Source organism: Trichomycterus rosablanca, chromosome 10 (genome assembly GCF_030014385.1).
Source record: "Trichomycterus rosablanca isolate fTriRos1 chromosome 10, fTriRos1.hap1, whole genome shotgun sequence".
Lineage (NCBI taxonomy): Eukaryota > Metazoa > Chordata > Actinopteri > Siluriformes > Trichomycteridae > Trichomycterus > Trichomycterus rosablanca.
In genome coordinates, this window is record NC_085997.1 from 20,340,637 (window position 1) to 20,365,568 (window position 24,932).

Sequence of the window (24,932 nt, forward strand, 5' to 3'; positions counted from 1 at the left end):
CTCTTACATCTCCGATTTACTCCAAGTCGACAATCCCACCGCACTCTTAGGTCTTCCTCAGCCTTCCAGCTTTCTATTCCTTCTGTCCGCCTGTCGACTATGGGCGCGAGGGCTTTTAGCCTCTCTGCCCCTTCTTTCTGGAACACCCTCCCAATCCATATCCGTATTATCGATTGTTTCTTAAAACTCACCTCTTCAAGCTTCAACTACTATAAATCTTTCGAACTTGATTGGTACTACTACCCCAATATTTGTTTAACAGTGATTACATTTGACTGTTTAGAGATTGTATTGATTTTATGGGTGAGTTTGTACTGTTTTTTTTTTTTTAATTGTATTTATCTTTATTGATTTCTATTAGATTTTAATGGTTTATTGATGTCCGTTACTTTCTTGCTTTTGTAAGGTGTCCTTAGTGTTTTGAAAGGCACCATGAATAAAATGGATTATTATTATTATTATTATTTACTGCTCATACGTATTAAGTTACATGCACATTATAAAGGATGAAATGACTTCGAAATGGCATTATAATATCAGACCTAAATTACTTACTATTGTTTCCCACAGGGACATAAATCTATGCTGTCCCCGTTGAATGTCAGAAAACTCAGTGGCCATTTGTCTAAATTAATTCAGATAATCAACCAAAATTTTATTTGTTTGATCAGGAATGGTAAAAATGCTTTTTACATGACCACGCTGCTGTTTTGTACTCAAGTAATAAGGTGTATTTGTATACTTCAGGTTCTAAGGAGAGGAGGGCTGGATGATAGGAGTCGGAGGTCAGATTGACACACATCTGTCAGTACGTAGCAGGGCTAGAAAAACAAATCCATCCTCATTGAACATGTCAGCCTCTATTGCTTTCCTTTTACTGAGTGTGAATTCATCTACCCTCAGGAATGCTACATGTCTCTGCAGGGACACCTCATGGAAAGTGCCACGTACACACAGTGACAAAGAAAAACACATGTCTGGACTCCGGTTTTGAGAGCTGGGGTAGAAATGATGTATGTGAAATGTAATGAACTCTGACTTGTTACTTTTCACTCTCAGGGAGGAGACGGTGAACTGTTCTTGCAGGCTTTCTGTGAACAGAACAGTGATCAGAGAATTAATTAGCTGAACTTTTGATTGACAGGTAGAAGTTGGACCTCGGTGATTCTTTCGATTCTTGTTCTCCTGCATGCACATGTGCCTATCGCCTAATACTGTACAGCTCCAGTCTAATTTACATATCAATGTGGAAGCAGTAAGTCACGTAAACAATGATTACACGAGAGCCCTTTACTAAGCTTCAATTAACTGCCAATTTACACTGATTTTCCCCTGAGTGTCAGTGGACATTTTAAATGCATAATGTTTGCCTTAATATATTCCTCAATTAATCATTTTCAGGCGGCTGTCCCAACAATTATCATTTAAATCAACAAAGGACCCTGGTGAGAAAATGATTAAATAAGTCAACGAATAACAGATCATATAAATCAGTTTAGGGCAGTGATAATATAGCAACAGTCGTTTGGCCTTTATGACCTGTCTACGGCTATTACAAAATCACAAACTGTTAAATTATGACTTTAACCATGAGGACTGTAACATTTTGGGCCAATTAGGTGTAGGACAGAGCTACACTTTTAGGTTAATAGCATTTTGTGCTGTAGGAAAGGGTGAACTCATCCATTCTTTGCACTAAAAAGCCCAGGTGGGGCTCATTACTCCATTTAGGTAAAGCCTCATTAAGCAGGACCCTAGTTGGCCTCACATTACCTGAGAGTATGCAGTCACCAATATGACTACTGAAATGGAAAGAGCAAAATGCATTGTTGCTTTGGTTGATTCTGGACATTCAGTAAATATTGGCACCACAGTAAAAAGACAACGTACATTTGAAAGAGACATGCCATGATTTAGTGATTATTTGGTGATTATTGCAACTTTTCTTTTTTGTGACTAAACAATTGGGACATGATCTCTGTTAAATATGCTCTCTTTAAATATGCCGGGTTTAAAAAAATACACCCAGGAACCTAGATTAATAATTCGATGGTGTAGAAAATGCTAATAATGCCTCACTGACCATAACTGACTGCCATTGGTGCCGTCGGCTCTCTGTGTCCATGAAAAATGGCTGGTTTGACAGCCACTATCACAAAGTACCCGAGACAGTGGTCTGGATGGGTTCAGGGATGAACCTAAAAATTGTCACAAAAGAAAAGTTGTTTAGATAGCCAGACCCACCAAAACAGGTCTGTCATGAAGTAGATGATGTAACACAGGTGATACTGTCCACATTCAACCAAGACTCTGCTCCTGCTTTTTCTTTGTCCATGAGCTTAACACAAAGTTGAGCTGTAAGATGCCAGTTGTGCAGCAGTGGCTTTGTGTCAGTCTCTAAGCGCACTGTAATCTAAAGTTCACTTGACTGTGGATAGTGCTCCTTAGCAGCTCTGTTAGCAGCTCTGATTAAAATAATAAGTTTCAATTATTTTGCCTAAGAAGACAAACATTTACCATGCAGATATACACCGATCAGCCATAACATTAAAACCACCTCCTTATTTTTACACTCACTGTCCATTTTATCAGCTCCACTTACCATATAGAAACACTTTGTAGTTCTACAATTACTGACTGTGGTCCATCTGTTTCTCTGCATGCTTTGTTATCCCCCTTTCATGCTGTTCTTCAATGGTCAGGACTCTCCCAGGAACACTACAGAGTAGGTATTATTTGGTTGGTGGATCATTCTCAGCACTGCAGTCACACTGACATGTTGATGTTGGTATGAGTGGATAAGACACATCAATGCTGATGGAGTTTTTAAACACCTCACTGTCACTCCTGGACTGAGAATAGTCTACCAACCAAAAATATCCAGCCAACAGCGCCTTTGTGGGCAGCGTCCTGTGACCACTGATGAAGGTCTAGAAGATGACCAACTCAAACAGCAGCAATAGATGAGCGATCGTCTCTGACTTTACGTCTACAAGGTGGACCAACTAGGTAGAAATGTCTAATAGAGTGGACAGTGAGTGGACACTGTATTAAAAAAACTCCAGCAGCGCTGCTGTGTCTGATCCACTCATACCAGCACAACACACACTAACACACCACCACCATGTCAGTGTCACTGCAGTGCTGAGAATGATCCACCACCTAAATAATACCTGCTCTGTGGGGGTCCTGACCATTGAAGAACAGGGTGAAAACAGGCTAAAAAGACATGTAGAGAAACAGATGGACTACACTCAGTAATTGTAGAACTACAAAGTGCTTCTATATGGTAAGTGGAGCTGATAATGTGGACAGTGAGTGTAGAAACAAGGAGGTGGTTTTAATGTTATGGCTGATCAGTGTACAGTGTATTGTGTATTTCTTTTAGTGTATTCAAAATTGTGATGTCAACCGTATTTGAGCAGACGTATGGTCAATTCAATGTAGCCATTCCACCAATGTTTTGGGGAGTAACCCACATGCAACAACAAGGAAAGAATTTAAATATTGAAAACATTGAATGCCATGGCTTTATTATTTATTTATTGATTGATTGATTTATTTTGTATTTATTTATTTGGACTTTAATGTCATGTTTTACACTTTGGTTACAATCATGACAAGACATGTAGTTACAGGTTACACATGATTCCTTAGTTCACAAATTGAAAATAAACCCACAAGGATACAGAAAAAACATGCAAAATGCTTTAGAAACAGTGATCAGAGGCAAGAATCTAATTCAGGTCCTTAGAACTCATGTTGATTTGTGCACCCACTCCACCATCCCTGTCTTACCCTTATTTCATTCATTTTAGCTGCGTTTTATCTTCTATATAACATGAAGGCTGTCAGTTTTCCAATCTGTGGGGTTAGAGCTTGTTCTTCTTTAAGACATGTCTTTTGGTATCATTGGGCAGATTAACAGATGTGTTAATCACTACGGCTTTGTTGAATGAGTGCTATGAAAATGCTGCAGACATCCCATGCTGGGTATTGGCATGCACTGGCAAAAAAATAGATTTGATTATAATGATAATGAAATAATAATAATGATAATTATTATAATTATTATTAGCAGCAGTATTATGGGGCACTTAGGTTGTGCAGCAGTAAATCATGCTAGCCTACTCTCACTGGGATCCAGGGTTCAAATCTCCAGCTAGTTAAGCATCAACATACAGACTGTCTGGAAAATGGGGGTTTGTAAAGGCCCCATGATGGACTGGCATCCTGTCAGGGGTGTGTTACTGCATTGTGTGATTGAATCCAGTGCAACCCTGACCAGGATTAAGCAGTGGTAAAACAAACAAACAAAAAAAGTATTATTAATTTTTATTATTATATGTTGATCTATACCAAACAGCACAGATACACTGTATTTGTTTAGTATACACAGTAACTAGTCTTGTAACTTGTTCCACCTTTGTTTCCATCTTTAACTAACCTTTAATTACTTTGCAGTTTTTCTGGTAACTGGTAATATTGTGCTGGCATTAGTGCTAATGTCTTCTTAACTCACGCTCACCCAAAGAGTGTGTTATTTAATTTATTTTTTATTATATGGACTGTAATTAAAGGCATTTTACCACAAATGTTAAACATTTTTCTTTCCCCTTTTGGGGTGGCATGGTGGCTCAGTGGTTAGCACTGTCGCCTCACAGCAAGAAGGTCCTGGGTTCGATCCCCAGGTGGGGCGGTCCGGGTCCTTTCTGTGTGGAGTTTGCATGTTCTCCCAGTGTCTGCATGGGTTTCCTCCGGGAGCTCTGGTTTCCTCCCATAGTTCAAAGACATGCAAGTAAGGTGAACTGGAGATACAAAATTGTCCATGACTGTGTTTGACATTAAACTTGTGAACTGATGAATCTTGTGTAACGAGTAACTACCGTTTCTTTCATGAATGTAACCAAAGTGTGTAAAACATGACATTAAAATACAAACAAACAAACAAACGTCTTTGGGATCCCTTCACCCATATTTTTAGGCTGGTTTATTTCTGGCCAGGAATTGTTTTATAAAAAGGTAGATCATGTAATAAAACAGTTAGTAAACCAGAAGTATGGCCAAGCTCAAAATGTATGATGGCAAAATACACATAAGTCTGTGTGTTTTACTTAACATTAATGGACCAATCAACAGGCTTGAATGAGAATATTGTGGCTTTGTTTAGACTTCAAGGCAAATCTGATTTATTTCATAAAACTGATATTTAGGTGAGTGTCCATACAGCAAATAATAAGTGACCAAATCTCATTTGTCCTGTTTGGACTGTAGTCACGTTTGTTTGCTCATCCAGATTAGTTGCTATAGAAATGATGCTTGCTGAGCATTGGACAGTGCCAGCATAGTTAAAAATATTACACAGCAGAATATAGATGCTTAAAGTGTTTTTGAAAATGGCTTTTTGGTAGCCATTAAAACCATAGCTTTATGTATGTGATTTTTAGACTAATTTAAGATTAAATCTGCTTCTAGTTTGAACATTGTCTACCTGTCCTCTCATGTACACAAGCCTACACACAAACCCTTGATTACTAAGTAACAACTGGCGTGCTATCCCTCCCACCGAGGCAGCAGAGACAATAATAAGTCTTAAAATCCTGGCCATAAATGACTATGAATAGAACTCTGTTGTGCCACTTGGGAGCCACAGTCTGGATATTTAAAGTACAATTTCCAAATAGGCCAAATCCTAAACACATTTAAACAAAGTAATTCACATTCCAGTAACTGAGCTGCAATGATACATGCTCTCATTTGATTTCTGTGGGTGTAAAATTATGCATTTATATCTAATTGGACCCATGAGTTGTGTGTAATGTTAAATTTTAAAGAGCTCTGTGACAATCATCTGCATGTAATTCGACTTTGTAAAAGAATGGTGATTGTCATGTAATTACAGAACCTAGCAGAGGCAAGCAAAATACTATCCCACCCCTTATGAATAATTTCCTTTCTTGCAAAATGAGCCAAAGAGCAGCTTTTAAAAATATTGAGATTATTCCACAACACGACTACTGTACATAACATTTAACTAATACAGACCATTTCTAATGAAAATCTGCTATTTAAATTATGTACTCGTTTGCAAGACAACTTCATTTATCTATGGCAGGGATGTCTTAATATCCTACTACATCTAATTAAAGTTTTATGTAGTAGTTAATTAATATCTGCAGGGTGGTAGATCTCCAGCAAAGGGGTTGGGCATTAAATTAGATTGGTTATTATAGTTTGTGTATTTTATTTAACTGTGACAAACTGAAGATACAGGTGAAGCCATTTAAAGTGTAAATTTCATATATATTACTCCAGTCTGCTATTGCTGGGATCCAGAATTCTAGTTAGATTCTAGTCTAGTCAAACTGAAATGTACACTCCAAATTGATTCGCCTTTATCTTCAGTCTTCAGTCCAAACAAGAATTATGTGTACATTTACGAAGGATATATGCTATGGAGGTATTTTACCTATGGAGGGGAAAGTACTTGTTTTGTATGTTCTTCTCTGCCAGGCTACTCCAGTTTCTTTACATCTTCCAAAAAATGCAAGGTAAATTGCAAATTTTAAATGCCCCTGAATTTAAATACATTTATAAAACTGTGTTTTGGCCAGTAATGGACTGACACCACATTTAGTAAGTATTTCTGTCTTTTACTCAGTGTTCCACATGGCATCGGATCTATGGAACCCTTATAAGATGACGAGGATGGTGAAATGAATAAATAAATGAGGTATGGCTAAGACTACACATTACCATTACTTGTTGCTTCACTGGTACTTTCAAAAACTGGTTAAGTTTTAACTAACATTCTGGTATAATACATAAAATTAAAGAAAGAAAGATTTTCTTTTGAGAGAGATAATGTCAGGTTATAAGTTCACAGATATCAACTTCATAGATGATGTACAGTGTATCACAAAAGTGAGTACACCCCTCACATTTCTGCAAATATTTTATTATATCTTTTCATGGGACAACACTATAGAAATAAAACTTGGATATAACTTAGAGTAGTCAGTGTACAACTTGTAAAGCAGTGTAGATTTACTGTCTTCTGAAAATAACTCAACACACAGCCATTAATGTCTAAATAGCTGGCAACATAAGTGAGTACACCCCACAGTGAACATGTTCAAATTGTGCCCAAAGTGTCAATATTTTGTGTGACCACCATTATTATCCAGCACTGCCTTAACCCTCCTGGGCATGGAGTTCACCAGAGCTGCACAGGTTGCTACTGGAATCCTCTTCCACTCCTCCATGATGACATCACGGAGCTGGTGGATGTTAGACACCTTGAACTCCTCCACCTTCCACTTGAGGATGCGCCACAGGTGCTCAATTGGGTTTAGTCCATCACCTTTACCTTCAGCTTCCTCAGCAAGGCAGTTGTCATCTTGGAGGTTGTGTTTGGGGTCGTTATCCTGTTGGAAAACTGCCATGAGGCCCAGTTTTCGAAGGGAGGGGATCATGCTCTGTTTCAGAATGTCACAGTACATGTTGGAATTCATGTTTCCCTCAATGAACTGCAGCTCCCCAGTGCCAGCAACACTCATGCAGCCCAAGACCATGATGCTACCACCACCATGCTTGACTGTAGGCAAGATACAGTTGTCTTGGTACTTCTCACCAGGGCGCCGCCACACATGCTGGACACCATCTGAGCCAAACAAGTTTATCTTGGTCTCGTCAGACCACAGGGCATTCCCGTAATCCATGTTCTTGGACTGCTTGTCTTCAGCAAACTGTTTGCGGGCTTTCTTGTGCGTCAGCTTCCTTCTGGGATGACGACCATGCAGACCGAGTTGATGCAGTGTGCGGCAGATGGTCTGAGCACTGACGGGCTGACCTCCCATGTCTTCAACCTCTGCAGCAATGCTGGCAGCACTCATGTGTCTATTTTTTAAAGCCAACCTCTGGATATGACGCCGAACACGTGGACTCAACTTCTTTGGTCGACCCTGGCGAAGCCTGTTCCGAGTGGAACCTGTCCTGGAAAACCGCTGTATGACCTTGGCCACCATGCTGTAGCTCAGTTTCAGGGTGTTAGCAATCTTCTTATAGCCCAGGCCATCTTTGTGGAGAGCAACAATTCTATTTCTCACATCCTCAGAGAGTTCTTTGCCATGAGGTGCCATGTTGAATATCCAGTGGCCAGTATGAGAGAATTGTACCCAAAACACCAAATTTAACAGCCCTGCTCCCCATTTACACCTGGGACCTTGACACATGACACCAGGGAGGGACAACGACACATTTGGGCACAATTTGGACATGTTCACTGTGGGGTGTACTCACTTTTGTTGCCAGCTATTTAGACATTAATGGCTGTGTGTTGAGTTATTTTCAGAAGACAGTAAATCTACACTGCTATACAAGTTGTACACTGACTACTCTAAGTTATATCCAAGTTTCATGTCTATAGTGTTGCCCCATGAAAAGATATAATGAAATATTTGCAGAAATGTGAGGGGTGTACTCACTTTTGTGATACACTGTATGTCCTGGGAAGCCTATTTATCTAAATGTGCCTAAAAAAGCAATTTCCAAAGTTAATTAATATAAATAAATACCATGTTCTGGCATTTGGTTTGATGGCTCTCTTTAAAGGTTGTGCAGACAACACTTATGAGCCAGCCCTGACTGTACCTTTGATGTGCTCTGTTTTTCTGGGAGATACTATGCTCTGACCACAACTTTTAAATCAATTTCTTGCCAAATAGGATACTGCAAGCAGAATAATTAAGATTCAAATTAACTAAATATATGACGAAGCATTAGTTACCTAATTAAACCATAATTGAAAAACAATACATGATATTTTTTTCCTTGTTGGGCAAAAATTGTCTCCCACTAAAGCTTCAGATTAAAATGTTTAAAATTGTTCTTCTTCTTTTTGTGACGAACTGCCCTTAGCTAATACAATTTAAAGGTATATTCAGTGCTACATTCAAGAATTATAAGTGCAAAGCACAGAAAGACAATTTCCTGTATTTTTTTAACGTAATTGTTAGAGAGGGACTGATGCTTTTCTTTATTACTCCAGTGTATTCTAATAATGTGAATATTATTGCTTTCATGATTTGTATTTTATAAAAGTGTTGCTATTTGTGAAATCCAAGGTGTGGTGGCTTTTCCTGCATATACAGTCCCCTGTGATAATGGTATCTTCTGAAACAAACAAAACATGCTGTAAAACAATTCTTGATTGCATATACTTTTGATCCTTCATTAAACACGTCTTTGATTTTCTAATATTATCTATTACTAATTTTTAATTTTTTAAAATAACATAAAATGATTTCCTTACATCTTTTTGCACCACAATCAGTGTCACGTTTAGAAATAATGTCTAAAATTAAATAATATTTCCATTTATATTTAATATTTAATTAAATATGAATTAATGATTTCACCTGAGCAAATAGCAATTCTTAAATGATATAGGTTCAGCGATAAGGTCCTGTTTCAATGGGGGTATTAATGAGGTGACACACATGAGGTGACACAAAATTCTCTTACTCATTAATCACTGTGGACAATGCTGGAGAATACAGCACATACACTGACCAGGCATAACATTATGACCACTGACAGGTGAAGTGAATAACACTGATTATCTCTTCATCACGGCACCTGTTAGTGGGTGAGATATATTAGGCAGCAAGTGAACATTTTATCCTCAAAGTTGATGTGTTAGAAGCAGGAAAAATGGGCAAGCGTAAGGATTTCAGTGAGTTTGACAAGGGCCAAATTGTGATGGCTAGACGACTGGGTCAGAGCATCTCCAAAACTGCAGCTCTTGTGGGGTGTTCCCGGTCTGCAGTGGTCAGTATCTATCAAAAGTGGTCCAAGGAAGGAACATTAGTAAACTGGCGACAGGGTCATCGGGGCCAAGGATCATTGATGCACGTAGGGAGTGAATGCTGGCCTGTGTGTTCCGATCCAACATATTAGCTACTGTAGCTCAAATTGCTGAAGAAGTTAATGCTGGTTCTGATAGAAAGGTGTCAGAATACACAGTGCATCATAGTTGCAGGGCTGTTTTGGCAGCAAAAGGGGAACCAACACAATATTAGGAAAGTGGTCATAATGTTATGCCTGATCGGTGTATGTGTCACAAAACATTGAATGCACAAATCAGGAAATGGCTACAAGAAAATAAACAGTTGAAAAGGCAGATTTCAAGTATTATGGGCAATAATAAAGAACTTTACTGCAACTACGGATGTTAGGAATCTGCCTGCAGGAGGATGATTTTCTACATTGGTTTAAACCTTAAAAGATCACTGGATAGTTGCAGACATAAGTTAGGTCTTGAGGTTAGAACGCCCCCTAACCATGGCTGGATTACTGACCGGGCCAGTGGGGCAAGCGCCCAGGGGCCCTTGAGGTCAGGGGGCCCCGGGGGGGCCCTGGCCCAAAACATTTTGCGATGCCTATCAACATTTATGATACAATATATTTTTATTTCCGAGGGCCCTCCATTTTAAGGATCCTCTGACTATTAGGGACTTTGACCCCAGGGCCTCTTGGGGGCCCCAGCCATGCTTTTGGGGCCCCTAGCCATGCTTTTGGGCCCTAGCCATGCCTTTGGGGCCGCTAGCCATGCTTTTGGGGGCCCTAGCCATGCTTTTGGGCCCCTTATGAAAATGGATGAGGCATTGTGGCACTGCTCTGACTTCGACTTCTGGCTATTAGGGGTCCTAGGTTATGAGAGCCCCTACCCGGGGGCCCTAGAGAAGAGCAGGGCATACCATTAGAGGGCCCTTGATCCTTAATCCATCCTTGCCCCTAACTACAATCAGATGCCACCAACATAGATGAGATTAAACGAGCTATTTGTAATTTCTCATTACAAATCATATGATCAGCATGACAAGTTAAGTGAAATGTCCTATATTAAAAAAAATACATGAATTTTTTAATTTCTTAGTGTATACACTACTGAAAAGCAAGTAATCACAATTGTAAAACTTGCCATGTCAGTTCATTTGTACAGAAGGTCAGATTTCCTTGAGTCTTATTCTTTCCATTAAGGAACATGATAAGATAACGCTCACTTTTAATTTGCAGTCAGATATTGTTCACATATTATGAATACGGTCACGTTTTAGGTTTTCAGCAGAAAATGTCATACTAAGCACATAGAGCTCTAAAATGAAATAAATTTGCTTTCTCAGCATGGCTAAACTGAAGGTTACTAAGGGGGCAGTGCATGGCACCCTAAAACACTTTGTTAAACTGGATTACTTTTGTATCCAAACCTTTATCAAGCAGACAAACGTGACCACATCTTTGTTTGTTAAGACACAGTGTAGCAAATTCTGCACAGATGTGGAATGAGCTGAATAAAGAGCAAGCAATGTCAATCAGTTAAAATAAGGCTACATCATAAAGGTATCAAAGGACCAATAGCAGTCTTTAAACAAGGCAAAATGCATGGGCACATATATAAAGGATAAGTGAAAATAAGTCCCATTTACTTATCAATCGGGGCGGCACAGTGGCTAAGTGGGTAGCAATGTTGCCTCACAGCAAGAAGGTCCTGAGTTCGATCCCCAGGTGGGGCGGTCCGGGTCATTTCTGTGTGGAGTTTGCATGTTCTCCCTGTGTCTGCGTGGGTTTCCTCCGGGTGCTACGGTTTCCACCCACAGTCTAAATACATGCAAGTGAGGTAAATTGGAGACACTAAATGTCCAAGACTGTGTTCGATATAACCTTGTGAACTGATGAACCTTGTGTAATGAGTAACTACCGTTCCTGTCATGAATGTAACCAAAATGTAAAACATGACGTTAAAATCCTAATAAACAAACAAACAAACTTATCAATCAGTGGGTAGCACTGTTGCCTCACAGCAAGAAGTTCCTGGGTTCGATCCCCAGGTGGGGCGGTCCGGGTCCTTTCCATGTGGAGTTTGCATGTTCTCCCTGTGTCTGCGTGGGTTTCCTCCGGGTGCTCCGGTTTCCTCCCGCAGTCCAAAGACATGAAAGTGAGGTGAATTGGAGACACTAAATTGTCCAAGACTGTGTTTGTTATAACCTTGTGAACTGATGAGCCTTGTGTAATGAATAACTACCTTCATGAATGTAACCAAAGTGTAAAACATGATGTTAAAAAATCTTAATAAACAAACTTATCAATCAAAGTTTAAGATTTATGGCAAGGCACTCAGGTGGCGCAGCGATAAAACACGCTAGCACATCTGAGCTGACATTTCAAACTTGTCATTTTGAATCTCAGCTTTGCCATTCGGCAGGCTGGGTCAAAGATTGGCTGTTGTTCATACAGGTTGGGAGCCAGACAGGAATTCCTCATAACTGATGCAATTACGACCTCTGCTGGCTGACTGACGGTGCCTGCAAAGAGACAAGGGATAATGTGTTGATCAGGGTGTGGCTCTCCATACACAAAGCTAATCCGCATATGAACTCGCCCCATGCAGGTGAAAAGATGCAGTTGGCTACTGCACACGTGTCGGAGGAAGCGTATGTCTGTCTCGGCTCTCCTCGGTCAGGAGTGGAGATCAACATCAGTAGAGAGGAAGCATAATCCAATTGGGTAATTGGATATGCTAAAGTCGGGGAAAAAAGGGAAGAAAATGCATAAACAAAATAATAATAATAAAAAATTATATATGGGATAACAGAGGGCTTTATGTAAGAGATAAAAAATAGGAGAGAGATTGATACCACAGTGCACCAAAACAACATGAAAGCATGGAATATTGTAAGTTTTTTGATCTACAGTGTTTTGGGCACAGAATCAACTACACACTGAAAAAAGAGTATCACTGCATCCTTCAGATGTACCCTCTGGTCTTTGTGAAGTAGAATTCAACACAGAAGATGATCAAGGAGTGCTAACTACCAGAGACTTTATATAATCGTAGTAACCAGAGAAATGTTTCAGAATGCATGACACATTGACCCTTACAGCAGATGGGCTACAACTGCAGAAGACCTTATCAGGTTTTAGTCCTGCTCAGCCAAAAAAATGAAATCTGAGGTTACAGTGGTCACGGATCCACCAAAACTGGACAGTGGTTGTTTTAGTAACATCAAAGGATGTTTTAGAAACTGCTAATATTTAACAATAAAAATATAATAATGTGCATTTTTTTGCAGTCATTACCAAGGTTGTAGCTGAAGAGTCCACTATAAAATATTTTGTCTATTAGAAGAGAACATGTGCAATCTAATACATCTCATAGAAAATAAAATCAATGCTAGTGTATTGGGAGCTCTCAAATGAGCCACTAAAGCACCAAAAGCTTAATTCCCATTGCATGCATTTAAAGGCCAATCCTGGGGGCCTGTGTAAAGTCTGGGTGTTTTCTATCCAGTGATCACCAAGAGAGGTTTTGAAATATTTAAGGGATAATACGCAACATGCCACACACATCTGTTAAGCAATAACGACAATTACAGACAGTGAAGGTTTGAGATGAAACAGTAAATCTGTCAATGGTATCATTATTACCATCATTTCATGATGGTTACGTCATGATGGCGGCGCGCCAAGTCGCAGCAGCCCGGCACTCTTCGTTTGACAGCTATTATGTAAAATATAGCAGGGAGGAACTGCTAAGAATTGCGGATAATCTTCACACATTGAATGATAATAGTAATTGGGGCTTTATTTTCCCGGAGATTCGGCGCTCCACCGCAAGAACAAAGTTCATCAGTCCCCCGCTGAGACGGCGAAGGCACAGAAAGCAAAAGAGAGGTAAGAGAGGGGGGCTGCTAGCTAGGCTAAAGGCTAAGCCCTACGAACCGGCCATCCCGAGTCTCTTTCTTGCCAACACCCGGTCGCTTAACAACAAAATGGATGAATTACGACTGAGGACAATCTCGCACAGGTTGAATCACTGTGTGATGATAATAACGGAGACCTGGTTGGATCAGAATACACCTGACATTGCTATCGAGCTAGCGGACCGTGCCGTCTTTAGAGCGGACAGGACTATAAATTCCGGTAAAAGCAAAGGAGGCGGACTTTGTATTTATATAAACAATAACTGGTGCACTAACACCAAAGTTATAGATACTTACGGGTCTCCGGATATCGAGTACCTGATGATTCAATGTAGACCGTTTTATCTACCCAGAGAGTTTACATCGGTTGTCATAGCAGCTGTTTATGTACCACCGCAAGCTAACGCTAGGGGAGCCATGGAGAAGTTACACCACTCCATCAGCCAGCAGCTGTCGGCGCAACCAGACGGTATTATGGTCGTTGCAGGGGACTTCAATCACGCCAGATTGGAGTCTGTACTGCCTAAATTCCACAAGTATGTAAACTTCCCAACAAGAGGTAACAACACTCTGGATCAGGTATATTGCAGTATCCAACATGCTTACAAAGCCAGCCCTTTGCCACATCTGGGACTTTCAGACCATCTGTCTCTGTCCCTGACCCCAGCATATAAACCACTCAGCTGTAGACAGAAACCAACCATGAAGACAGTCAAAGTATGGACTAAGGAAGCCACCTCAGCCCTGCAGGACTGCTTCGAGGATACAGACTGGGGAATTTTTGCTGAGGGGGCGGACTTAGAGAGTCACACATCAGCTGTTTTATCATATATAAACTTCTGTGCTGAGTGTGTGTCTGAAACAAAAACCATTAGAGTTTTCCCTAATCAGAAACCATGGTTTAACAGCAAGGTGAGGACCTTGCTTAAAGCACGGGATTCTGCGTTTAGATCTGGTGACTTGCAAGCATACAGAGAGGCACAGAGATGCCTGAGGAAGGGTATTAAAGATGCCAAGTATAAATACAAACAACGCATAGAGGAACACTTTAACAGCAACAACCCAAGATGCATGTGGCAGGGCATTAAGACTCTTACAGGTTACAAGGACAACAACACAGCCACAAACACCACAGACAACAGGATGGCAGAATCACTAAACCATTTCTTCTCGCGTTTCGATTACCGACTCAGGAAGGTCAGCACTCAACTTGCATTTAAAGAGACGGAAGACACCATCCAGCTGCAACAATATCAGGTCAGATCCATTCTGAACAGAGTTAACACAAGGAAAGCAGCTGGTCCGGATGGGATAACGGGGAAAATTCTTAAAGAATGTTCAGGCCAGCTAGCAGAGGTATTCACCACCATCTTCAACCTCTCGCTGTCACAGGCAGCAGTTCCAACTTGCCTAAAGACAGCGATTATCATTCCAGTACCAAAGAAAAGCACGGTAAACTGCCTTAATGACTACCGCCCAGTGGCTCTTACCCCTATTATCACCAAATGTTTTGAAAGACTCATTTTCCCTCACATCAAATCTGCTATCCCTGTTAACCTTGACCAGCATCAGTTTGCTTATCGGTCAAACAGATCAACAGAGGATGCAGTTATCACAGCTCTCCACAAAGCTCTTACACACCTGGAACAAAAAAACACATATGTAAGAATGCTGTTTGTGGATTTTAGCTCAGCTTTTAATACGGTTATTCCACACAAACTGGTTCAAAAGCTGTGTAACTTGGGTCTAAGCAGGTCACTGTGCATATGGATACTGGACTTTCTGAGCAACAGACCCCAGTATGTCAGGATGGGAGACTACACATCATCTACCTCAATCCTGAACACTGGTACACCGCAGGGATGTGTCCTCAGCCCCCTCCTCTATTCTCTCTTTACGCATGACTGCTCTCCTATTCACCCTACCAACACCTTTGTCAAGTTTGCGGATGACACTACTATTGTAGGGTTGATATCAGACAATGAGGAGACTCATTACAGGGAGGAGATTCAGCATCTGACAGAGTGGTGTCATCACAATAACCTGGACTTAAACACTACAAAAACCAAAGAAATAATAATAGACTTCAGGAAGTCAAATCACATAAAGCAACTGGCTGTCTGTATAAATGGGGAAGAGGTAGAGAGGGTAGAGAGCTTCAAGTTCCTTGGGGTGCATATCTCAGCTGATCTCACCTGGACCACACACATCTCTCATCAGGTGGGGAAGGCTCAACAAAGGCTTTACTTCCTCAGGAAGTTACAGCATGCTCACCTCCCTCAACATCTGCTGACCAACTTCTATCGTTTGGCTATAGAGAGTCTCCTGACCTATTGCTGTACGGTATGGTTTAACAGCTGCACAGAGAAGAACAGAAAGGTCCTGCGGCGAGTGGTAAGGTCGGCAGAACGTGTCATTGGCGCAACTCTACCAGACCTCAAAGACATCTACACTGGACGACTCAAAAAGAAAGCGAGCTGCATTTTAAAAGACCCCACCCACCCTGGACATAACCTGTTCTGCCCATTGCCCTCTGGAAAGAGACATCGAGCAATCAAAGTAAAAACGAAGAGATTAAAACATAGCTTTTACCCACAAGCAGTCAAATGCGTAACCCCTCTACCCCACACATGAAACATGAAACTGCAGCTGTTTATTTAATCGGATATATGTAGTCACTGTCAGCTTTATTCATTGACATCTGTTGTACCTTGTGTGTCCTTGTGACTCAATGGATATATACACTTGCTGTCAATCTAGAGTGCTAAATGGTTTTTCGTTGTTTGTACAATGACAATAAAAAATCTATCTATCTATTTCCACATCTCTCCAAGCACACAGCTGCTGACGGTAGTCAGAGATTTTGCAATTTGTGGTGCAGCGTTTTTGCTTCTTCTCACTAGCCCACAACTCAAACCCAGATCTCAGAGGTGCCATTGGCCAGCTAAGAGTCTACACAGACATAATTGGCTATGTCTGGGAGGGGGTGGCCAACCCTGTTCAGGACTTCCCTGTGGAACCAGACTTATCAAGACCTTGACCAGGATTAAGCACTCACAAATGGAAAATGAAATGACATATGACACACACACACACACACGCACACACACACACACACACACACACACACACACACACACACACGCACACAATTATCGCAGCTGTTACACACAAATCCTAACTTAGGACTGTGGGTAAAGGACTGTGGGTCACAGAGGGTAAAATCAGGATAATCTAAGTTGACAGGCCGCTATCATATTGCAAAATAAAGTCCAGACATTATGATTGGATTCTTACACAGTACCATCGCTTGGTTAGGGTCTAATCTTGTCAGTTTGTCTGGGAACTATAATAAAACTGCCTAATTAGATGAAGTGTAGACAAGAATTAAATGAACAAAGACAGGAGTTTTTTGTAATTCCAGTGAAATCAAGATTCACTTTGCTATATAATAATACAGCCAAGTAGTCAAGTTGAATTGAGATAATTGGGCACATATATGCATTATGCAATAGCATAGAAAACCCTTAGATGCAGGTCTGTGGACCATTTAAAATCATGTTGCATTACTTATAAAATTGGGTCTGATCATTGAAGTTACAACAACTACATTTTGTTTAAACTAAAAATAATCCCCAAAACATGTGGCATTTTTGAGGTTATAAAAATATTGATCCATCATTTACAGTGCGTAACGGACAAATATGGACTTGAAGTCAATAATTGTAAAGCATACCCTATTTAAAATAACATTTCATATGATCATAGAAGAAAATTGTTATACATAAAGCCGTAAAAAGCAGTGAAAGCATTTTCAATGACCTGAGAGCTGATCAACCCACAGGAACAAAAACTTAAAAAAAAAAAAAACATTTTTACAGACCCAATATAGAACACAACTTGCAATGCTAAAAGAAGCAAAAACTATAAATCTATAAAATGAACAAACAACAATATTTATTTATTTATTAGGATTTTAACGTCATGTTTTACACACTTTGGTTACATTCATGACAGAACAGGAAATTATTTGTTACACAAGATTCATCAGTTCACAAGTTTAATGTCAAACACAGTCATGGACAATTTTGTATCTTTAATTCACTTCACTTGCATGTCTTTAGACTGTGGGAGGAAACCAGAGCTCCCAGAGGAAACCCATACAGACACAGATAGAACATGCAACTCCATACAGAAAGGACCTGGAACGCCCCACCTGGGGATCGAACCCAGGACCTTCTTGCTGTGAGGCAACAGTTCTATCCACTGAGCCACCATGCCACCCCCAAACAACAATATAAAAATCAAAAATGTGCAAAGCAACAGTTCAATGTTATACATTACTGTAGAAACTATGTCTGTACATTTACATTTTTGGCATTTAGCAGACGCTTTTATCCAAAGCGACTTACAGTACTCTGACAGCATACTGTATAAGCAATTGAGGATTAAGGGCCTTGCTCAAGGGCCCAACAGTGGCAATCCAGTGGTGGGGCTTGAACCAGCGATCTTTTGATTACTAGTCCAGCACCTTAACCGTTAAGCTACAACTGCCCTACTGCCCTACTGCCCTCTGTAGAAACACACAACAAGATTTTTGATAAAAAAAGGGAAACTGAACACCAGTGTAAAAACACTATCACAACAGTAAGGAAGCATCATTTGCTGCTTTACTATTTCAAGCAACAAGTAGCACTGTCGCCTCATAGCAAGAAGGCCCCTGGGTTTGATCCTTAGGTGGGGCGGTCCAGGTCCTTTCTGTGTAGAGTATGCATGTTCTTCCTGTGTAGGCGTTGCTTTCCTCTGGGAGCTCTGGTTTCCTCCCACAGTCCAAAGACGTGCATTTACATTTTCAGCATTTAGCAGATGCCTTTATTCAAGGCGACTTACAGTACTAGGACAGTATACAGTCTGAGCAATTGAGGGTTAAGGGTCTTGCTCAAGGGCCCAACAGCAGCAGTGGTGGGGCTTGAACCAGCGACCTTCCGAATACTAATCCAGTACCTTAACCGATAGGCAACAACTGCCTCATGCAAGTGAGGTGATTTGGAGATACAACATTTTTCATGACTGTGTTTGACATTAAACTTGTGAACTGATGAATCTTGTGTAACCAGTAACTACCTGTTCTGTCATGAATGTAACCAAAGTGTGTAACATGACAATAAAATCCTAATATACAAATAAATAAATAACATACTATTTCAGCCCTTGCAAGATGAGTTTATGGTTCAGTTTCTAATGTTTTTTTTTTTTTTTATAAAGGTTTTTGTTTGTTTATTAGGATTTTAATGTCATGTTTTACACTTTGGTTACATTCATGACAGGAACGGTAGTTACTCATTACACAAGATTAATCAGTTCACAAGGTTATATCGAACACGTCGTCTTGGACAATTTTGTATCTCCAATTCACCTCACTTGCATGTCTTTGGACTGTGGGAGGAAACCGAAGCTCCCGGAGGAAACCCACGCAGACACGGGGAGAACATGCAAACTCCGCACAGAAAGGACCCAGATCGCCCCACCTGGGGATCAAACCCAGGACCTTCTTGCTGTGAGGCGACAGTGCTACCCACTTAGCCACCGTGCCACCCTATAAAGGTTTTTAAGTAAGTACATTTATTCATTGTTTTAAAAGGTCTGCATTAAAAATCCCTATAACCCAACACTGGCGTGACCTAAAAGCCTGCTAATGCAAGAAATTCAAAATCACACTTAATTGTTTCCTTATTTGAGGCAATTGCTGATTGTTACAGAAAACAACATTGCTGTCAAAGAAGATTTAAATAGTCATTATATACAAGGCTTCACGCAATTCTTTCTGCATGGATAGTAAATGATTAACCATGTTTGCTCATTATCCTGATTTGAATGATTAGGCCACATTGCAAGCTTATTTAATACAGAAATTCCAGAGGTTTCCAGTATTTACAGCTTTGTCTTGCTACAGTATAGAAGGCTGAGAAAGGGGCAGTGCTACTGCAGGACTGTTAACAAAAGCACAAAAGTCAAATCTGTCTTTGAAGTATCTCACTGTAGTTTTCTGAGTGGTGCTCAATCACAGCTGTGAAATCAATTCTATTTTCAAATAGCTCACTAGATTGCCCTTCATCTTCGTAGCAGTAATAGCATCGCATTTTATTATTTCCATTTCCACAGCATGAAGTTCTGCTATGGAATCAGTTTCAACACCTACCATGTGGTAAAATATCCTTTACATTACTTATTTTAATCTGTCATATTTCGGTTCCCTCTATTTCTCTCTTATTCTCCTCCACTCCCTCTCTCTCTCCTATCTTCCCTCCCCCCTCTTCCTATCCAGATTTATTAGCATATCATTTGTACTATCCTATACTCTACACTGAGATTATTAGCCATAATCTGCAATTCCAGTTTACAACTTTACTTTCTAACCTTTAAAAATATGATATAAATGAATTGTGACTGAGTGAAAAAATACACTGGGAGAAAACATCTGTAGTTTGATATCTCTTAGTATTAACCGTGCAAGATCTCATGATTTAACTACAGTGTGTTAATCTGTATTAAGTTATAAAAACACTCTTTCATATTGTAAGTTGGCACACACATTTTTATTACGGGGAGCAGATGTGGAGTATTATAGTGATACAATCATTTCTTGATTTTATTAATTATAAAAAAGGCCTTGGGTTAAACCAGAATAATTAAAGTCCAAGGACAAGGACATCTCTTGGTCACAATAAAGTCATAAATAAAATGCTTCAATATCCCACAAATGTTTATAAATAAACAGGCTAAACATTTGTCAAGCTCCTTGGTACTAGTACATTTAAGGATACTCCCTAATTCATGGCTTGTACACTTACATGCCACAAGAAAAATTTAGAAATGGTCATATAGTGTTCAGAAGAATGACTGACACCTACAAAAACTCCAAAAATAAACCTACATATACATGTGTCTTTGTCTGACAGATACTGGGTCCAATAATGAGTTTTAGGACCTTATTTATGACTGTCTTGAATTAAAAGATACTTTATTTAGAGACCAGAGGAAACAGAACCAGTATTTTAAGTTTTGTGTATTGGTGTTTGTTTAACATCATGTTTTACACACTTCGGTTACATTCATGACAGAAACGGTAGTCACTCATTACACAAGGTTAATCAGTTCACAAGGTTATATCGAACACAGTCATGGACAATTTTGTATCTCCAATTCACCTCACTTTCATGTCTTTGGACTGTGGGAGGTAACCGGAGCACCAGGAGAAAACCCACACAGACACGGGGAGAACATGCAAACTCCACACAGAAAGGACCCGGACCGCCCCACCTGGGGATCAAAGCCAGGACCTTCTTGCTTTGAGGCGACAGTGCTACCACTTAGCCACTGTGCCGCCCGTGTATTGGTGTAAAATAGCAGTTGTACATACAGCATATGTACAGCAAGTTTTTAGTTTATGTACTTATGTAACACTCTAATAATGCAGATTTTGTGTCAATTAATGTCAATGTTATACAGCAGTTTGTCACATTAGTGGCAATGCATAACCATATTATATAGCAGGTTTCATGTTGACATCACAAAGTGTGGTTCAACATGCTTTCATCTAAGTGTCATCACCAAGTGCTAAATACATGAGAAAAGCATTGTTTTTGTGTGCTTATCTCTGTTAGTTTTGGAAAATTATTCTTATTAGCCAAGGTTGACTCTGAAGGTCTAACAATAACCAGCCTTATGTTACATGTCTGGTTTACCACGCTTTATCCTCTTCAGGGTCATGGTGGGTACAATTCACCAGGTGAAAGAAAGGAAAAACCCTGAACAGGTCACCAGTCCATCACAGGACAAACACACACACACACACATGTCTAGGGCAGGTTTAGTACTTCCAATTAACTTCACTGTATGTCTTTGCTCCCAGAGGAAACCCATGTGTAACCCGGTCTGCTCCACCTGGGTATCAAACTCAGGACCTTCTTGCTGTGAGGGGACAGTGCTACACACTGAGCCACCGTGTCACCCTTCTTTAATCAGTGTGAGTAAAAACTAACTATCAACACTATTGCATTCAATGATAAAGAACACACAAAAAAGAATAAAATAAAGACAATTATTTAGGCCATGTTTAGCACTGGCAACTTAAATAGAAAAATGTAAGAAGGCATGAAATTCATAGTTGGAATTATGATTCACAACTGTTTAAGTAGATTTTCCTGGATTGTTAGTGCAATGTCAATTCCATCTATTTTACCCCCTTTGTTAAAACACTACCATTAAGCCTAAAAAATAGTATAAGTAATAATATAAACTAAAAAAATGCTCAGATAAGATTGATAATTGTAAAGGTACTTTCATAATACTAACTACAACAGTTTAGAGCTTTACTCATTTTTATGTACAGTGTCCTCTTGAAATATTGACATTTCTTGAAAACAAACAAAAGAGGCTTAAAAACATGTTCTATGTAAGGCAGTTACAAAAGAAATTCCCAATCCTGTGTGTGACTATTGGCACCTCTTCACTTAATACTTCATGCAGCCTCCCTTTGCTAAGATAAAAGCTATCTATTATCTAAGAGAAAATCAATTGCGTATAGATCAGGGGCCTGGGATGGCAATAGCAAAACCTTGATTCTGTGGTCAGTGAACCATTTTTGTGTTGATTTTTAGGTGCGCTTTGAATCATTGTCCTGATGAAAGATCAAACCAAGGCCCAATTTAAGCACCATGGCCAAGGCAGTAAAGTTTTGATGCAATATCTGCTGGTACTTGATCGAGGTCCTGATATCATGTATCAGATTGAGTTGTCTAGGGCATGTGGAAGAAAAATAACCCCACAATGTTACAGACCAATGGCCATCCTTTACAGTGTGGATGAGGTTCTTAGCTGCATTGCAGGAGAAAAGTATTGGGACACCCCTTCTAATTTTAGCCACAACAATTGATAACAGGTATAATATGCTTCCAACTTTGCAGCAACAGGTTAGGGAAGGCCCTTTTGGCATGACTGTGCACAAAGCAAGAAACTTCAGTAGGCAAACCCCTAAATGCAGTTGTTCCTAATTTAGCTACTAGATCAACTAAATTCATTTGACTTCCAGGCATGATTAGCACCAGGCCTATTCAGTCTAAACATCACCTAAATAAAACCTGTATGGCAAAGTAAGACAGACTAGAAGGTCTCAAAAAGTAGCACATAATGCCACATTCTAAAAAGATTTACATACAAATGCAAAACAAAGTCATTTAAATCTACCAGTCTGTAAAGGGTTACAAAGCCATTGCTAAGGTTTTCAGACTCCAGTGAATCACAGGGTGAGCCAAAATCCACGAATGAAAAAAAAAACTTGTAACAGTAGTGAATCTTCCCTGGAGTGACCAGCTTATCAATATCTTACCAATAATGCATTGATTACTTATCCAGGAGGTCACAAAAGAACCCAGATGAACATCTAAAGAACTGCATTTCCCTCAGTCAAGGTCAATGTACACATTCTAATGACAAGAAGGACACTGCGCAAAAATGGTATCCATGGGAGATTTGCAACATGGAAAACACTGCTGACAAAAAGACGACTCATCTAGCCTTTAGATAATTAAATCTTCATCTTTAATAAACCGAATAATCACTTAAAAGCTGCATTTTGAAGCTCTGAAGCTCTAAAACAAAAGTAGAAGTATGTGAGTGAGAGATAAATATGTTTTTAAAGCACTATATGTCACAGGCAGATTCTTAAGACAACAGATCTCCAGTTTTATATTGGGATATCCCCTGCAATTGGGACTTGTCATTTTTAATTGTTTAGCTATTTTCTTGTACCTATTTCCTGATTTATGCAGTTCAACAACCTTGTTGCACATAAATGCTGCTCTCTGGTCTTTCTTAAAGTGGTCAATGAGTACAAAAATATGCCTGTGTCAACTTCCTAATTGTGTTCCTAATTGCTCGGGTGAACTTAAGGACATAAAAAATTAATACGATTATGTTTTCATAAGAACGTCAGGGGGTGCCAGTAATTATGGAACACATTGGTTTGAAAAAAAATCTTTGAAAAATGGTCTAAAAGAAATAAAAGAACAGTCAGCCCAGAATCCAGCCCGGAACTTCAATAAATGACTCTAGAGAAAGAATCCAGCTTAAAACCTAACTAAACTTTATATTCATAATAGAATGACAATGACATTGAATATGAGAAGACTAATCTGACCACTGGGATATGGACGAAAAAAAGTGTTCATTTGTGTGTCTGCAAGAAGCCAGGCTTTAGCTCCAACGCCCTGCCTAAAGCAGATAACCACAGTCACCTCGATTGCAGTGAAAACAGACTCTCACTGAGGTTTTGCTTGGCATCATTAGCATGTCAGGACATGCTCTGTTCCCAGATTCCAGTGAAGTCTTCCCCCAGGTAGCATCATGCTCCATTTCACTCCTAATTATCTAGCTTCCACAAAGCATGACAACCCACACTCATGTCCGAATATCACCTGCTGTGGCCACAACTCACCAAACCAATTGGTCTTCCTTAAAAGCATTTTCCTAGAAGACCAGCCTAACTGCTTCCTCCGTGTGGGTGAACCGACAAAGGCAAAAATTGCTTTGCTCTTCCACATGTTAGGACTGCAGCTGTGTGCACTCAGGATACTGGTTCTGTTTAGTGTATTTAATTACAGTGGTGTGGAAATGTGTTTGCCCTCTTTATGCTGAACTGCACAAAGAGAACACCATGGTTTGTAAAACATTGGATTTATTTGAGAAACTTTTGAAAATGAACTGCCCCCTTGTGTACCAACAACAATTATAAATGACACTCATCATTATAATGAAGCCATCTTTTCACTGGATGATTATGCCACAATCCAAGTTGAAATATGTGGTATTTAGAAGTGGCGATGCCTTTTAAACTTTTCCTTTCAGCTCATCCAGTAAATCACTTGCATGTCTTTGGACTGTGGGAGGAAACCAGAGCTCATGGAGAAAACATGGGGAGAACATGCAAACTGGGGCAAATCAAACCCAGGAACTTCTTGCTGTGAGTGAGGCGACAGTGCTACCCACTGAGCCACCGTGCTGCCCATACCAAAGAGCATAGGCAATGGTATTGATTGGTAGGGTACCATACTTAGCAATAATACTATAATTATTATTTTTATGTTAATAATGTAACTAAACTGTAATACA

At 39.8% G+C, this 24,932-nt stretch overlaps 1 long non-coding RNA gene across 1 annotated transcript; it reads right to left on the reverse strand.

The window, feature by feature from the left end:
* Positions 1–666: 666 nt before the first annotated feature.
* Positions 667–14,146, reverse strand: LOC134321289 (uncharacterized). Its single transcript, XR_010013830.1, has 3 exons — positions 14,061–14,146; positions 2,084–2,198; positions 667–1,091 (listed from the first exon to the last, which is right to left on the reverse strand). It is a non-coding gene; the product is annotated as an uncharacterized LOC134321289 (long non-coding RNA).
* Between the last annotated feature and the right edge of the window lie 10,786 nt (positions 14,147–24,932).